The sequence below is a fragment of the Staurois parvus genome, unplaced genomic scaffold (genome assembly GCF_062004578.1).
Source record: "Staurois parvus isolate SC_StPar_1 unplaced genomic scaffold, SC_StPar_1.0 ptg000025l, whole genome shotgun sequence".
Lineage (NCBI taxonomy): Eukaryota > Metazoa > Chordata > Amphibia > Anura > Ranidae > Staurois > Staurois parvus.
Window position 1 is genome coordinate 22308902 of NW_028317821.1, and position 18558 is coordinate 22327459.

An 18558-nucleotide genomic window follows, 5' to 3' on the forward strand; every position below is an offset into this window, starting at 1 on the left:
ACGGGCCTGGCAGCAGCAATGGGAGGCCCGTAATCTGCCAGCACCCTATGACAAAATGGAACCCACCAGCAGTGTGAGGAGACCTGAAAGTGGCACATGGCAGAGTGTGGCGATGGAGACAGCAGCAATGGGAGGCCGTACAGGGACCCATGAGACACTCTGGACCTGGCAGCAGCATGAGGAGGCGGTACGGGGGCCCATGGCAGATTACGGGCCTGGCAGCAGCAATGGGAGGCCCGTAATCTGCCAGCACCCTATGACAAAATGGAACCCACCAGCAGTGTGAGGAGACCTGAAAGTGGCACATGGCAGAGTGTGGCGATGGAGACAGCAGCAATGGGAGGCCGTACAGGGACCCATGAGACACTCTGGACCTGGCAGCAGCATGAGGAGGCGGTACGGGGGCCCATGGCAGACTACGGGCCTGGCAGCAGCAATGGGAGGCCCGTAATCTGCCAGCACCCTATGACAAAATGGAACCCACCAGCAGTGTGAGGAGACCTGAAAGTGGCAAATGGCAGAGTGTGGCGATAGAGACAGCAGCAATGGGAGGCCGTACAGGGACCCATGAGACACTCTGGACCTGGCAGCAGCATGAGGAGGCGGTACGGGGGCCCATGGCAGATTACGGGCCTGGCAGCAGCAATGGGAGGCCCGTAATCTGCCAGCACCCTATGACAAAATGGAACCCACCAGCAGTGTGAGGAGACCTGAAAGTGGCACATGGCACAGTGTGGCGATGGAGACAGCAGCAATGGGAGGCCGTACAGGGACCCATGAGACACTCTGGACCTGGCAGCAGCATGAGGAGGCGGTACAGGGGCCCATGGCAGATTACGGGCCTGGCAGCAGCAATGGGAGGCCCGTAATCTGCCAGCACCCTATGACAAAATGGAACCCACCAGTAGTGTGAGGAGACCTGAAAGTGGCACATGGCAGAGTGTGGCGATGGAGACAGCAGCAATGGGAGGCCGTACAGGGACCCATGAGACACTCTGGACCTGGCAGCAGCATGAGGAGGCGGTACGGGGGCCCATGGCAGATTACGGGCCTGGCAGCAGCAATGGGAGGCCCGTAATCTGCCAGCACCCTATGACAAAATGGAACCCACCAGCAGTGTGAGGAGACCTGAAAGTGGCACATGGCACAGTGTGGCGATGGAGACAGCAGCAATGGGAGGCCGTACAGGGACCCATGAGACACTCTGGACCTGGCAGCAGCATGAGGAGGCGGTACGGGGGCCCATGGCAGATTACGGGCCTGGCAGCAGCAATGGGAGGCCCGTAATCTGCCAGCACCCTATGACAAAATGGAACCCACCAGCAGTGTGAGGAGACCTGAAAGTGGCACATGGCACAGTGTGGCGATGGAGACAGCAGCAATGGGAGGCTGTACAGGGACCCATGAGACACTCTGGACCTGGCAGCAGCATGAGGAGGCGGTACGGGGGCCCATGGCAGATTACGGGCCTGGCAGCAGCAATGGGAGGCCCGTAATCTGCCAGCACCCTATGACAAAATGGAACCCACCAGCAGTGTGAGGAGACCTGAAAGTGGCACATGGCACAGTGTGGCGATGGAGACAGCAGCAATGGGAGGCCGTACAGGGACCCATGAGACACTCTGGACCTGGCAGCAGCATGAGGAGGCGGTACGGGGGCCCATGGCAGATTACGGGCCTGGCAGCAGCAATGGGAGGCCCGTAATCTGCCAGCACCCTATGACAAAATGGAACCCACCAGCAGTGTGAGGAGACCTGAAAGTGGCACATGGCACAGTGTGGCGATGGAGACAGCAGCAATGGGAGGCCGTACAGGGACCCATGACACACTCTGGACCTGGCAGCAGCATGAGGAGGCGGTACGGGGGCCCATGGCAGATTACGGGCCTGGCAGCAGCAATGGGAGGCCCGTAATCTGCCAGCACCCTATGACAAAATGGAACCCACCAGCAGTGTGAGGAGACCTGAAAGTGGCACATGGCACAGTGTGGCGATGGAGACAGCAGCAATGGGAGGCCGTACAGGGACCCATGAGACACTCTGGACCTGGCAGCAGCATGAGGAGGCGGTACGGGGGCCCATGGCAGATTACGGGCCTGGCAGCAGCAATGGGAGGCCCGTAATCTGCCAGCACCCTATGACAAAATGGAACCCACCAGCAGTGTGAGGAGACCTGAAAGTGGCACATGGCACAGTGTGGCGATGGAGACAGCAGCAATGGGAGGCCGTACAGGGACCCATGAGACACTCTGGACCTGGCAGCAGCATGAGGAGGCGGTACGGGGGCCCATGGCAGATTACGGGCCTGGCAGCAGCAATGGGAAGCCCGTAATCTGCCAGCACCCTATGACAAAATGGAACCCACCAGCAGTGTGAGGAGACCTGAAAGTGGCACATGGCACAGTGTGGAGATGGAGACAGCAGCAATGGGAGGCCGTACAGGGACCCATGACACACTCTGGACCTGGCAGCAGCATGAGGAGGTGGTACGGGGGCCCATGGCAGATTACGGGCCTGGCAGCAGCAATGGGAGGCCCGTAATCTGCCAGCACCCTATGACAAAATGGAACCCACCAGCAGTGTGAGGAGACCTGAAAGTGGCACATGGCAGAGTGTGGCGATGGAGACAGCAGCAATGGGAGGCCGTACAGGGACCCATGACAGATTACGGGCCTGGCAGCAGCATGAGGAGGCGGTACAGGGGCCCATGACAGATTACGGGCCTGGCAGCAGCAATGGGAGGCCCGTAATCTGCCAGCACCCTATGACAAAATGGAACCCACCAGCAGTGAGAGGAGACCTGAAAGTGGCACATGGCAGAGTGTGGCGATGGAGACAGCAGCAATGGGAGGCCGTACAGGGACCCATGAGACACTCTGGACCTGGCAGCAGCATGAGGAGGCGGTACGGGGGCCCATGGCAGATTACGGGCCTGGCAGCAGCAATGGGAGGCCCGTAATCTGCCAGCACCCTATGACAAAATGGAACCCACCAGCAGTGTGAGGAGACCTGAAAGTGGCACATGGCACAGTGTGGCGATGGAGACAGCAGCAATGGGAGGCCGTACAGGGACCCATGAGACACTCTGGACCTGGCAGCAGCATGAGGAGGCGGTACAGGGGCCCATGGCAGATTACGGGCCTGGCAGCAGCAATGGGAGGCCCGTAATCTGCCAGCACCCTATGACAAAATGGAACCCACCAGCAGTGTGAGGAGACCTGAAAGTGGCACATGGCACAGTGTGGCGATGGAGACAGCAGCAATGGGAGGCCGTACAGGGACCCATGACACACTCTGGACCTGGCAGCAGCATGAGGAGGTGGTACGGGGGCCCATGGCAGATTACGGGCCTGGCAGCAGCAATGGGAGGCCCGTAATCTGCCAGCACCCTATGACAAAATGGAACCCACCAGCAGTGTGAGGAGACCTGAAAGTGGCACATGGCAGAGTGTGGCGATGGAGACAGCAGCAATGGGAGACCGTACAGGGACCCATGACAGATTACGGGCCTGGCAGCAGCATGAGGAGGCGGTACAGGGGCCCATGACAGATTACGGGCCTGGCAGCAGCAATGGGAGGCCCGTAATCTGCCAGCACCCTATGACAAAATGGAACCCACCAGCAGTGTGGGGACCTGAAAGTGGCACATGGCAGAGTGTGGCGATGGAGACAGCAGCAATGGGAGGCCGTACAGGGACCCATGACACACTCTGGACCTGGCAGCAGCATGAGGAGGCGGTACAGGGGCCCATGGCAGATTACGGGCCTGGCAGCAGCAATGGGAGGCCCGTATTCTGCCAGCACCCTATGACAAAATGGAACCCACCAGCAGTGTGAGGAGACCTGAAAGTGGCACATGGCAGAGTGTGGCGATGGAGACAGCAGCAATGGGAGGCCGTACAGGGACCCATGAGACACTCTGGACCTGGCAGCAGCATGAGGAGGCGGTACGGGGGCCCATGGCAGACTACGGGCCTGGCAGCAGCAATGGGAGGCCCGTAATCTGCCAGCACCCTATGACAAAATGGAACCCACCAGCAGTGTGAGGAGACCTGAAAGTGGCAAATGGCAGAGTGTGGCGATAGAGACAGCAGCAATGGGAGGCCGTACAGGGACCCATGAGACACTCTGGACCTGGCAGCAGCATGAGGAGGCGGTACGGGGGCCCATGGCAGATTACGGGCCTGGCAGCAGCAATGGGAGGCCCGTAATCTGCCAGCACCCTATGACAAAATGGAACCCACCAGCAGTGTGAGGAGACCTGAAAGTGGCACATGGCACAGTGTGGCGATGGAGACAGCAGCAATGGGAGGCCGTACAGGGACCCATGAGACACTCTGGACCTGGCAGCAGCATGAGGAGGCGGTACAGGGGCCCATGGCAGATTACGGGCCTGGCAGCAGCAATGGGAGGCCCGTAATCTGCCAGCACCCTATGACAAAATGGAACCCACCAGTAGTGTGAGGAGACCTGAAAGTGGCACATGGCAGAGTGTGGCGATGGAGACAGCAGCAATGGGAGGCCGTACAGGGACCCATGAGACACTCTGGACCTGGCAGCAGCATGAGGAGGCGGTACGGGGGCCCATGGCAGATTACGGGCCTGGCAGCAGCAATGGGAGGCCCGTAATCTGCCAGCACCCTATGACAAAATGGAACCCACCAGCAGTGTGAGGAGACCTGAAAGTGGCACATGGCACAGTGTGGCGATGGAGACAGCAGCAATGGGAGGCCGTACAGGGACCCATGAGACACTCTGGACCTGGCAGCAGCATGAGGAGGCGGTACGGGGGCCCATGGCAGATTACGGGCCTGGCAGCAGCAATGGGAGGCCCGTAATCTGCCAGCACCCTATGACAAAATGGAACCCACCAGCAGTGTGAGGAGACCTGAAAGTGGCACATGGCACAGTGTGGCGATGGAGACAGCAGCAATGGGAGGCTGTACAGGGACCCATGAGACACTCTGGACCTGGCAGCAGCATGAGGAGGCGGTACGGGGGCCCATGGCAGATTACGGGCCTGGCAGCAGCAATGGGAGGCCCGTAATCTGCCAGCACCCTATGACAAAATGGAACCCACCAGCAGTGTGAGGAGACCTGAAAGTGGCACATGGCACAGTGTGGCGATGGAGACAGCAGCAATGGGAGGCCGTACAGGGACCCATGAGACACTCTGGACCTGGCAGCAGCATGAGGAGGCGGTACGGGGGCCCATGGCAGATTACGGGCCTGGCAGCAGCAATGGGAGGCCCGTAATCTGCCAGCACCCTATGACAAAATGGAACCCACCAGCAGTGTGAGGAGACCTGAAAGTGGCACATGGCACAGTGTGGCGATGGAGACAGCAGCAATGGGAGGCCGTACAGGGACCCATGACACACTCTGGACCTGGCAGCAGCATGAGGAGGCGGTACGGGGGCCCATGGCAGATTACGGGCCTGGCAGCAGCAATGGGAGGCCCGTAATCTGCCAGCACCCTATGACAAAATGGAACCCACCAGCAGTGTGAGGAGACCTGAAAGTGGCACATGGCACAGTGTGGCGATGGAGACAGCAGCAATGGGAGGCCGTACAGGGACCCATGAGACACTCTGGACCTGGCAGCAGCATGAGGAGGCGGTACGGGGGCCCATGGCAGATTACGGGCCTGGCAGCAGCAATGGGAGGCCCGTAATCTGCCAGCACCCTATGACAAAATGGAACCCACCAGCAGTGTGAGGAGACCTGAAAGTGGCAAATGGCAGAGTGTGGCGATAGAGACAGCAGCAATGGGAGGCCGTACAGGGACCCATGAGACACTCTGGACCTGGCAGCAGCATGAGGAGGCGGTACGGGGGCCCATGGCAGATTACGGGCCTGGCAGCAGCAATGGGAGGCCCGTAATCTGCCAGCACCCTATGACAAAATGGAACCCACCAGCAGTGTGAGGAGACCTGAAAGTGGCACATGGCACAGTGTGGCGATGGAGACAGCAGCAATGGGAGGCCGTACAGGGACCCATGAGACACTCTGGACCTGGCAGCAGCATGAGGAGGCGGTACAGGGGCCCATGGCAGATTACGGGCCTGGCAGCAGCAATGGGAGGCCCGTAATCTGCCAGCACCCTATGACAAAATGGAACCCACCAGTAGTGTGAGGAGACCTGAAAGTGGCACATGGCAGAGTGTGGCGATGGAGACAGCAGCAATGGGAGGCCGTACAGGGACCCATGAGACACTCTGGACCTGGCAGCAGCATGAGGAGGCGGTACGGGGGCCCATGGCAGATTACGGGCCTGGCAGCAGCAATGGGAGGCCCGTAATCTGCCAGCACCCTATGACAAAATGGAACCCACCAGCAGTGTGAGGAGACCTGAAAGTGGCACATGGCACAGTGTGGCGATGGAGACAGCAGCAATGGGAGGCCGTACAGGGACCCATGAGACACTCTGGACCTGGCAGCAGCATGAGGAGGCGGTACGGGGGCCCATGGCAGATTACGGGCCTGGCAGCAGCAATGGGAGGCCCGTAATCTGCCAGCACCCTATGACAAAATGGAACCCACCAGCAGTGTGAGGAGACCTGAAAGTGGCACATGGCACAGTGTGGCGATGGAGACAGCAGCAATGGGAGGCTGTACAGGGACCCATGAGACACTCTGGACCTGGCAGCAGCATGAGGAGGCGGTACGGGGGCCCATGGCAGATTACGGGCCTGGCAGCAGCAATGGGAGGCCCGTAATCTGCCAGCACCCTATGACAAAATGGAACCCACCAGCAGTGTGAGGAGACCTGAAAGTGGCACATGGCACAGTGTGGCGATGGAGACAGCAGCAATGGGAGGCCGTACAGGGACCCATGAGACACTCTGGACCTGGCAGCAGCATGAGGAGGCGGTACGGGGGCCCATGGCAGATTACGGGCCTGGCAGCAGCAATGGGAGGCCCGTAATCTGCCAGCACCCTATGACAAAATGGAACCCACCAGCAGTGTGAGGAGACCTGAAAGTGGCACATGGCACAGTGTGGCGATGGAGACAGCAGCAATGGGAGGCCGTACAGGGACCCATGACACACTCTGGACCTGGCAGCAGCATGAGGAGGCGGTACGGGGGCCCATGGCAGATTACGGGCCTGGCAGCAGCAATGGGAGGCCCGTAATCTGCCAGCACCCTATGACAAAATGGAACCCACCAGCAGTGTGAGGAGACCTGAAAGTGGCACATGGCACAGTGTGGCGATGGAGACAGCAGCAATGGGAGGCCGTACAGGGACCCATGAGACACTCTGGACCTGGCAGCAGCATGAGGAGGCGGTACGGGGGCCCATGGCAGATTACGGGCCTGGCAGCAGCAATGGGAGGCCCGTAATCTGCCAGCACCCTATGACAAAATGGAACCCACCAGCAGTGTGAGGAGACCTGAAAGTGGCACATGGCACAGTGTGGCGATGGAGACAGCAGCAATGGGAGGCCGTACAGGGACCCATGAGACACTCTGGACCTGGCAGCAGCATGAGGAGGCGGTACGGGGGCCCATGGCAGATTACGGGCCTGGCAGCAGCAATGGGAGGCCCGTAATCTGCCAGCACCCTATGACAAAATGGAACCCACCAGCAGTGTGAGGAGACCTGAAAGTGGCACATGGCACAGTGTGGAGATGGAGACAGCAGCAATGGGAGGCCGTACAGGGACCCATGACACACTCTGGACCTGGCAGCAGCATGAGGAGGTGGTACGGGGGCCCATGGCAGATTACGGGCCTGGCAGCAGCAATGGGAGGCCCGTAATCTGCCAGCACCCTATGACAAAATGGAACCCACCAGCAGTGTGAGGAGACCTGAAAGTGGCACATGGCAGAGTGTGGCGATGGAGACAGCAGCAATGGGAGGCCGTACAGGGACCCATGACAGATTACGGGCCTGGCAGCAGCATGAGGAGGCGGTACAGGGGCCCATGACAGATTACGGGCCTGGCAGCAGCAATGGGAGGCCCGTAATCTGCCAGCACCCTATGACAAAATGGAACCCACCAGCAGTGAGAGGAGACCTGAAAGTGGCACATGGCAGAGTGTGGCGATGGAGACAGCAGCAATGGGAGGCCGTACAGGGACCCATGAGACACTCTGGACCTGGCAGCAGCATGAGGAGGCGGTACGGGGGCCCATGGCAGATTACGGGCCTGGCAGCAGCAATGGGAGGCCCGTAATCTGCCAGCACCCTATGACAAAATGGAACCCACCAGCAGTGTGAGGAGACCTGAAAGTGGCACATGGCACAGTGTGGCGATGGAGACAGCAGCAATGGGAGGCCGTACAGGGACCCATGAGACACTCTGGACCTGGCAGCAGCATGAGGAGGCGGTACAGGGGCCCATGGCAGATTACGGGCCTGGCAGCAGCAATGGGAGGCCCGTAATCTGCCAGCACCCTATGACAAAATGGAACCCACCAGCAGTGTGAGGAGACCTGAAAGTGGCACATGGCACAGTGTGGCGATGGAGACAGCAGCAATGGGAGGCCGTACAGGGACCCATGACACACTCTGGACCTGGCAGCAGCATGAGGAGGTGGTACGGGGGCCCATGGCAGATTACGGGCCTGGCAGCAGCAATGGGAGGCCCGTAATCTGCCAGCACCCTATGACAAAATGGAACCCACCAGCAGTGTGAGGAGACCTGAAAGTGGCACATGGCAGAGTGTGGCGATGGAGACAGCAGCAATGGGAGACCGTACAGGGACCCATGACAGATTACGGGCCTGGCAGCAGCATGAGGAGGCGGTACAGGGGCCCATGACAGATTACGGGCCTGGCAGCAGCAATGGGAGGCCCGTAATCTGCCAGCACCCTATGACAAAATGGAACCCACCAGCAGTGTGGGGACCTGAAAGTGGCACATGGCAGAGTGTGGCGATGGAGACAGCAGCAATGGGAGGCCGTACAGGGACCCATGACACACTCTGGACCTGGCAGCAGCATGAGGAGGCGGTACAGGGGCCCATGGCAGATTACGGGCCTGGCAGCAGCAATGGGAGGCCCGTATTCTGCCAGCACCCTATGACAAAATGGAACCCACCAGCAGTGTGAGGAGACCTGAAAGTGGCACATGGCAGAGTGTGGCGATGGAGACAGCAGCAATGGGAGGCCGTACAGGGACCCATGACAGATTACGGGCCTGGCAGCAGCATGAGGAGGCGGTACAGGGGCCCATGACAGATTACGGGCCTGGCAGCAGCAATGGGAGGCCCGTAATCTGCCAGCACCCTATGACAAAATGGAACCCACCAGCAGTGTGAGGAGACCTGAAAGTGGCACATGGCAGAGTGTGGCGATGGAGACAGCAGCAATGGGAGGCCGTACAGGGACCCATGACAGATTACGGGCCTGGCAGCAGCATGAGGAGGCGGTACAGGGGCCCATGACAGATTACGGGCCTGGCAGCAGCAATGGGAGGCCCATAATCTGCCAGCACCCTATGACAAAATGGAACCCACCAGCAGTGTGAGGAGACCTGAAAGTGGCACATGGCAGAGTATGGCGATGGAGACATGGGCCCCCTGGCCACGCTTGACTTTCTGGCCACATAGTCGACATACGGCTACGTTTACTTCCTCGGGCGGCTTGACGAAAAATTGCCACACCGCCGAGTAGGAAACTTTGCCCCCGCTACTCCTCACTGGCTGACTGCTACTTCCTCCGTGCACACCGGCACCACTACTGGCCGTGGTGGTAGGCTGCAGTGGAGCTGGTGCTCTACTCCGTGGCCGTTTGCCTCCACTGACACTGCTGCGACCCTGCTGCCTCCTGGGCAACCCACCGACTGTTTTGCTCGCTGCCAAGCTGCCACCCTCTTCTCCTGATGATGCGGAAGCAATAGCCTGATGACGACGAGGCTGCCAAGTGCGATCAGCCTCATCATCATCAATTAGGGTCTCCGCCTCACTACTAGCCCCCTCGGCTGCGTGTGGATCAGGAGACAGACCTGTCTCTAGACCGGCTACCGAGCCACTCTCCTCGCCAGTACTTCTTCGCCTGGCTGCTGAAGAGGCGGATGTCTCCCCCCGTTCCTGACCGCCCTCTGTTAGCTCTTCCTCACTGTACAGTGGGGCTGAGCCCACAGCATGCGATACTTCGCTTGGTGAGGGAACACCAAAGGACAGGGGCAGGTCGAGGACACGTGATTTCAGTGGGCTTGCTCCCGGGCCATGCCAACTAACGGTTGTGTCTGACGTACCCACCGACCGTTGGCTGTTGGTGTCAGAGGTGACCTGGGAAGAGGAAGACGACCGAGCCAACCAATCGATGACGGCAGGGTTGTCGGTGGAGACACGACCGCTGGATGACACCGGGAGCACTGGCCTCTGGCTGCGACTAGTGCTGCCTCGACCCCTTCCTCTGCTGCCACGTCTGCTCGCTCCTGAAACATTGCCTCCTCTGCCACTCCTCTGCGTGTTGTCTGACATACTCTTTAATTCAACGATTCTGTGTCCCTGAGTAACGATTCTGTGTCCCTGAGTAACAATTCTGTGTCTGTCCCTGAGTAACAATTCTGTGTCCCTCAGTAACAATTCTGTGTCCCTCAGTAACAATTCTGTGTCTGTCCCTGAGTAACAATTCTGTGTCCCTCAGTAACAATTCTGTGTCCCTCAGTAACAATTCTGTGTCTGTCCCTGACTAACAATTCTGTGTCCCTGAGTAACAGTTCTGTGTCCCTGAATAACAATTCTGTGTCCCTGAGTAACAGTTCTGTGTCCCTGAGTAACAATTCTGTGTCCCTCAGTAACAATTCTGTGTCCCTGAGTAACAATTCTGTGTCCCTCAGTAACAATTATGTGTCCCTCAGTAACAATTCTGTGTCTGTCCCTGAGTAACAATTCTGTGTCCCTCAGTAGCAATTCTGTGTCCCTCAGTAACAATTCTGTGTCTGTCCCTGAGTAACAATTCTGTGTCCCTGAGTAACAGTTCTGTGTCCCTGAGTAACAGTTCTGTGTCCCTGAGTAACAATTCTGTGTCCCTGAGTAACAGTTCTGTGTCCCTGAGTAACAATTCTGTGTCCCTGAGTAACAATTCTGTGTCCCTGAGTAACAATTCTGTGTCCCTCAGTAACAATTCTGTGTCTGTCCCTGAGTAACAATTCTGTGTCCCTCAGTAACAATTCTGTGTCCCTCAGTAACAATTCTGTGTCTGTCCCTGAGTAACAATTCTGTGTCCCTGAGTAACAGTTCTGTGTCCCTGAGTAACAATTCTGTGTCCCTGAGTAACAGTTCTGTGTCCCTGAGTAACAATTCTGTGTCCCTGAGTAACAATTCTGTGTCCCTCAGTAACAATTCTGTGTCCCTCAGTAACAATTCTGTGTCTGTCCCTGAGTAACAATTCTGTGTCCCTCAGTAACAATTCTGTGTCCCTCAGTAACAATTCTGTGTCTGTCCCTGAGTAACAATTCTGTGTCCCTCAGTAACAATTCTGTGTCCCTCAGTAACAATTCTGTGTCCCTCAGTAACAATTCTGTTTCTGTCCCTGAGTAACAATTCTGTGTCTCTGAGTAACAGTTCTGTGTCCCTGAGTAACAATTCTGTGTCCCTGAGTAACAGTTCTGTGTCCCTGAGTAACAATTCTGTGTCCCTGAGTAACAATTCTGTGTCCCTCAGTAACAATTCTGTGTCCCTCAGTAACAATTCTGTGTGCCTCAGTAACAATTCTGTGCCTGTCCCTGAGTAACAATTCTGTGTCCCTCAGTAACAATTCTGTGTCCCTCAGTAACAATTCTGTGTCTGTCCCTGACTAACAATTCTGTGTCCCTGAGTAACAGTTCTGTGTCCCTGAGTAACAATTCTGTGTCCCTGAGTAACAGTTCTGTGTCCCTGAGTAACAATTCTGTGTCCCTCAGTAACAATTCTGTGTCCCTGAGTAACAATTCTGTGTCCCTCAGTAACAATTCTGTGTCCCTCAGTAACAATTATGTGTCCCTCAGTAACAATTCTGTGTCCCTCAGTAACAATTCTGTGTCTGTCCCTGAGTAACAATTCTGTGTCCCTGAGTAACAGTTCTGTGTCCCTGAATAACAATTCTGTGTCCCTGAGTAACAATTCTGTGTCCCTAAGTAATGATTCTGTGGCCCTAAAGTCTCTTTGGCCCTAACTCTGTCCCTAATACAGAGAGGTCTGTCTCTCTTGAATGACCGGAGGCTAATGGAGAATTCTAAGATGGCCGCAATTTATAGCTCGACCATTACACAGTGCTGGCTGGCTGCTCATTGGCTAATGCGATCACATGTCATGAATGAATGCATTATGGGTCAGCGCGCCTTGTCTGCGCGCCTTCCCAGAGATCCCCGCTCCGTCGCCACACATGTCGCCGCCATTTTTGGAAAATTTCGATTCGCGCATCCGAAGTCTGCTAATTTTCGGATTCGGCGCGAATTTTTCCTAATCTTCGAAACAAATTCCACTTCGCCAAGTTCGATTCGCTCATCTCTAGTTATATTGGTAAAACATAACTTCTACAACAAAGCTGCTATGTAGTCTCCTAGGTATTGCATGTGAACAATAAAGAAAGTGCAGTATGTTAACATAGCAAAAATGTTGATAAAAATTCTGATCCATTGTAAATACCAACGTTGCTTTTCAAAGTATATGTAATCCAAACATTTCATATTCCTGATATGTGTCTGCTGTACCATGTACTTATATGAAAAAGTATCCTGGTCTCTTTGTATCGCTTCTTTTGTGTGAAAACCCTAGTGTTCCAACCAGCCCCCCTGCTTTACTATTAAAAACTGACTACACTAGGGAAGAGATCAAAGCAGGGTCAGTTGTCTTGCTGTGCTCAGAACTCAGTGTGGTCTCCTCCAATGATGAGACTTCTGCTGACACACCCCACCCCCCTGAACAGCCATTCACTGGGAAGGTTAGTGTACTGCTTTTTCTCCTTCCCTAGCCCTTATGCAGCTGAGAACAGAGGGTATGTGACCACTTATAAAAAAAGAGGGGTATATATAGTGTTTTTTGTATCTATAAACAAATGTTTTTCCTTTCATTTCTATTTTAAACTGAATGTGTTGTTTTACGAGAGTTTACAAACACTTTAACAATTTTTGAAGGATCATATTTGACAGTATAGTGGCCCTTTTATTAAAATAGTTTTCACTTTAGAGGTTAGAAAGAATGACTGGCTTACAAGTGGGTTATCTATTGTTAACCATACATGTGGTGTCTGTAGTCTATTCTATTCTCTCTGACTGGAGATTGGTCATACAGAATAGGCAGTTATTTAATAGCGAGGACCACTTTTATGTAATATTTTGTCCTCATCTGTAATACTCTCCTGGTAACACAATGAGATACTGTTCACAAAAACACAGATGTCTGATTACCACAGGAAAGCATCTTCCACAACTGATTGACCGTATTCAGAGAGATGTTTTGCTGAACTTAAAGTAGTAGAACCAACAAAAAGAAGAAAGAATGTTATTACAACAAAAAGCATGTCTAATAACCTGCATGTGGGAAACAGGTTCATTTGGATTAAATTACCACAAATAGTTTGCTTCTTCTTGAATAGAAGAGTAAAAAAACCCTGTATATAGTATAGTCATAAAATAGATATAGGTTCTTTAAAATGGAATGTAAGTAGGTAAGCTGTTTGCTGAGAAGAGGAATGAATTGAGGCTTCTATTGCTTCTTTGTAATGAGACTTTCATTCATCTCTTTTTCATAGTTATATAGTAGCATTTGAATATGGGGCAAAGCCAAGCAGGTCTATAAGTCTATTGCAAAGCCTTTCCAGATCATAAGTAATATAAGTGAAATGTGAAATGGCCATTCGTAAAGTGGTTCATGTTACCTTTTGTTACCTGTAGAATAAATGCCATGTAATGGAAACTACAATTTCCCAGTTTTTGTTTAAGATCAATTATCAAATCTACTATATAGGGCTCTGAAAAAAAAGTGACAACACTTGGAGACAATGATAATTAAGACCATGTAGCCCCCAAGCACACTATGGTTGTGATTTTAAATCCTGTAAATGAGGGAGGCTTGCCTGCTGCACCATCCCAGTCTCTCTAAGCTTTAATATGTGACAGTGTTTGGGCCTGTTTACTCAGGTCCAAGCACTGTCACATGGATGAGGTCACCTGCTCCTTCATACCCAGAAACCTTGAACAATTAGCAACGGTGCCATGCATTAAAAGTGATCAAAATACCTTAAACATTGTGCCATTGTTGGATTTTTGCAAATCCTGGGGGGATTTATTTTGAATAATTGAGATTATTGACATATATAGTTCATCAATGTAGAATTTTCTTTATACTTTCATCTGAGTTGTTAAATACGCTACACATAAAATACTGTATGCTCACCCTCAGGAATGAGTTTCCTCCTAGCCCTCCTATCCACCCCTCCTCTCCACCAGTACATGAAAAGCATGTTTTGTTTGTTTAACGTTTTCTTTAAAAAAAAGTGTGCCCCCCCCCCTTGCATGTCATTTCACATAGGTGAATGACGTGCACTGTCCTCCCTTTGCCTCCTGGGATACGCATGTCACATAATCCCAGGAAGCATAGCGCTTCATTCATAAAAGAGGAGGGGGTGTAGCACCGCATCATTAGGAAGTGCACAGTTGAAACAGAGAGACCCAGCAGGCCTCTTGATGGTGTCAGAGTTGACATGGTGGCACAGGACCACGAGGTGGCAGAAGACAAGAGGATCTGAGCGGGACAACACTGGATCCTCTGGGTGGGTGAGTATAGGAAAAGTGCTCAATGGACCACTTGCTAAGCGAGGGGGGTAAGGGCAGGCAGGCAAAAATCCATTTTAATGTCAATTTTGTATGCAGGCATATGGTTATTTATGCATGTCGGCTATGCTCTACAGAGTGGGGTTATTTTTAAATGTTATTAATTTTTAAGGATACTAAAAAGCATTAAAGCGTAACTAAACCCAAAAACCAAAATTAAATATATATCATTGCAGCTTACCAGTCATTGGATGTGGTGACCAGGGGCGGACTGACCATTTGGAAACTCGGGCAAAGCCCGAGGGCCCGGGGTCAGTAGGGGGCCCCATGAGATGCCCCTGGTACCTTTTTCAAAGGCTTTTTTGTGTTTGGGCAAGGACACAGGGGCCCCATGATCCCTTATTGCCAGGGGGCCCCATGAGTTGTCAGTCCGCCCCTGGTGGTGACTGCATTTGTTTTTTTATTTTTCAGGTTTTTATTCCCTTGTTTTCATCTGGTGATTGACCATTAACATGCCTCCAGTCTTAGGGGGGCTATAGTCATTCCTTCACTGCATCTTTGGAGGAGCAACATAACCACCCTTGGACAGCAGTGCTGTCAATCAGTTAGGAGGGCATTGTTGTATGGACTTGTGTGACTAACACTTTTTAAGCAGTTGCAAAAATGTTTTTTTTTTAATAAACTATAACTAATACTGTAGCTGACCATTCTTTGCTCCCCTGTCAGTGGTAAATGGTTGGTGTCAACCCTCTGAATGTGACTTTTGCTAGACAGTTTGCTATGTTGAAGAAAGTTGAAAAACAACAGACTTACTGGTTGGATTACCAGATAAAACAACGTGACAAGGGAAACTCAGAAAAAAAGGTTACTGTGTTAATGCTAGTGACAGACTGTATCACATACAGGTGAAACTCGAAAAATTAGAATATCGTGCAAAAGTTCATTTATTTCAGTAATGCAACTTAAAAGGTGAAACTAATATATGAGATAGACTCATTACATGCAAAGCAAGATAGTTCAAGCCGTGATTTGTCATAATTGTGATGATTATGGCTTACAGCTCATGAAAACCCCAAATCCACAATCTCAGAAAATTAGTATATTACATACAATCAATGAAACAAGGATTGTACATAGAACAATATCGGACCTCTGAAAAGTATAAGCATGCATTTGTACTCAGTACTTGGTTTGGGCATCTTTTGCAGCAATTACTGCCTCAATGCGGCGTGGCATGGAAGCCATCAGCCTGTGGCACTGCTAATGTGTTATGGAAGACCAGGATGCTGCAATAGCGGCCTTCAGCTCTTCTGCATTGTTCGGTCTCATGTCTCTCATCTTTCTCTTGGCAATGCCCCATAGATTCTCTATGGGGTTCAGGTCAGGCGAGTTTGCTGGCCAATCAAGCACAGTAATCCCACGGTCATTGAACCAGTTTTGGTGCTTTTGGCAGTGTGGGCAGGTGCCAAGTCCTGCTGGAAAATGAAGTCAGCATCCCCATAAAGCTTGTCTGCGGAAGGAAGCATGAAGTGCTCCAAAATCTCCTGGTAGACTGCTGCGTTGACCCTGGACTTAATGAAGCACAGTGGACCAACATCAGCAAATGACATGGCTGCCCAAATCAACACAGACTGTGGAAACTTCACACTGGACTTCAAGCATCTTGCAGTGTGTGCCTCTCCATTCTTCCCCCATACTCTGGGTCCTTGGTTTCCAAATGAGATGCAAAAGTTGCTCTCATCAGAAAAGAGGACTTTGGACCACTGAGCAACAGACCAGGTCTGTTTTTCTTTAGCCCAGGTGAGACGCTTCTGACGTTGTTGTTCAGGAGTGGCTTGACAAGAGGAATACGACATTTGAAGCCCATGTCCATGATCCGTCTGTGTGTGGTGGCCTCCTTATGGAGGGTGTCAATGATGGTTTTCTGCACAACTGTCAGGTCAGCAGTCTTTCCCATGATTGTGATTCCTACTGAACCAGACTTAGAGACCATTTAAAGGCTCAGGAACCCTTTGCAGGTGTTATGGCTTAATTAGCTGATTAGAGTGGGACACTTTGAGCCTAGAATTTTGCACCTTTTCACAATATTCTAATTTTCTGAGATTGTGGATTTGAGGTTTTCATGAGCTGTAAGCCATAATCATCACAATTATGACAAATCACAGCTTGAACTGTCTTGCTTTGCATGTAATGAGTCTATCTCATATATTAGTTTCACCTTTTAAGTTGCATTACTGAAATAAATGAACTTTTGCTCGATATTCTAATTTTTCGAGTTTCACCTGTATATCATTTTTTATGTTGTCCACAATTGCACTTTAAGACAGGGGCGTCCAACATTTTGACTTTCCTGGGACACATTGGAAGAAAAGGAATTGTCTTGGACCACACATAAAATACACTAACAATGAGCAAAGCTGATTAGCAGAAAATGTCAGGCAGATCACAAGTCATCGAACACTGATATAAATAATGTACCTATTTGAGTAAAAAACATCTTTTTTTTGTAATTTTTTTATTATAAAATTAAAAGAGGACAACATAAAACTAGTGTGATATTTGATACTGTTTGATAAACTAACGCATCAATATCTGGCTCGATGGATGTAGTAGCAATTCCTAATGAATTCTCAAGGTGCTCATCAGATATTTTGGTTCTAATTTTACGCTTCGTGTGTTTCATCCTTGAAAATATTGGTGCTGCTGAAATACCAATGACATGAATAAGGCGTGATTGTGAAGAGTGGCATATGTCTTCTTTGGGAAAATAAAACTTATAAAAGTCCAGTAAAAAGACACTGTCAAAGTTCCCTTTGCCTGTTTGCTAAGTGTAAACGTATTTTTACAAAAGAATTGAAAAAAAGCAATATTTCTTCCGATTTTGTGTTGGACTGCATTCAAAGTCTTGTGCTGCATGCAGCCCATGGGCTGCAGAATTTACACCCCTGCTTTAAAGATAGATAAGGAAAAAAGTTTCCATTGCAAACATTTTTTAGAGCTATATAAGATGCTCAATCTATATTCATCACATATTTAGGCTGTGAAATGAAGACATTTTTTTCATTTGAAGAGGGTCCTTAACATAAATCTGTGTTTGAAATCAAATGTATTCACTAGGGGTCACCAAAATTTGCATCTGCTTTCTCTTACAAAAGCTGGATGCTGTTTTTGCATCCTAGATCTGATTAGGTGCACAAACACTAAAATACAGAACGAACAGTCAATGCACTAGAAATAGGAATATTTTTCTGATAACATGCATAAATTAAAACTGTATATTACATTAATAGAAATAACGGAATAAATTGGAAATATTATATTTAGCTCAATAATGAGCACAGCAAAATGAGAGCAGAAAGAAAGCAAGCAAAACAGTGGAAATAAAACAAAAATTCACTCTTTAAGAGGTTTCACCATGTCCAACTTATTTTCCTCATTCCATGACCAGTTGTTAAGGAAAATGATGGAAATAACAAAAACGCAGTTGAGCTTGAAAGGTGAGGGATGGTCTTATCCTGATGTCTGACACCCACTGCACCTTCTTTCCTCAGAGATGTGTCTTGTGACAGGTCATTAATGAGTGACCCACCTGACATCCATATCAGAGGCGTCCTGGACTTAATCCAAAACACAACCCTGGGCACCATATCACTGGAAATGCTCCAGAGGCAGATATTGTGCTGCTAATGCCCAGGAGCAAAGCTTGCAGAGGGGCCAGTGGAGATTGAATACTAGCAGACAACCAGGTCTGATACCAAATCAAGAGGCAGAAGCACATTTAATCAGGCAAGGCTAAAGCAAACAGTATATGGAAGCATGGTCAGGGAGGCAAAAGACAGGAAGTGACA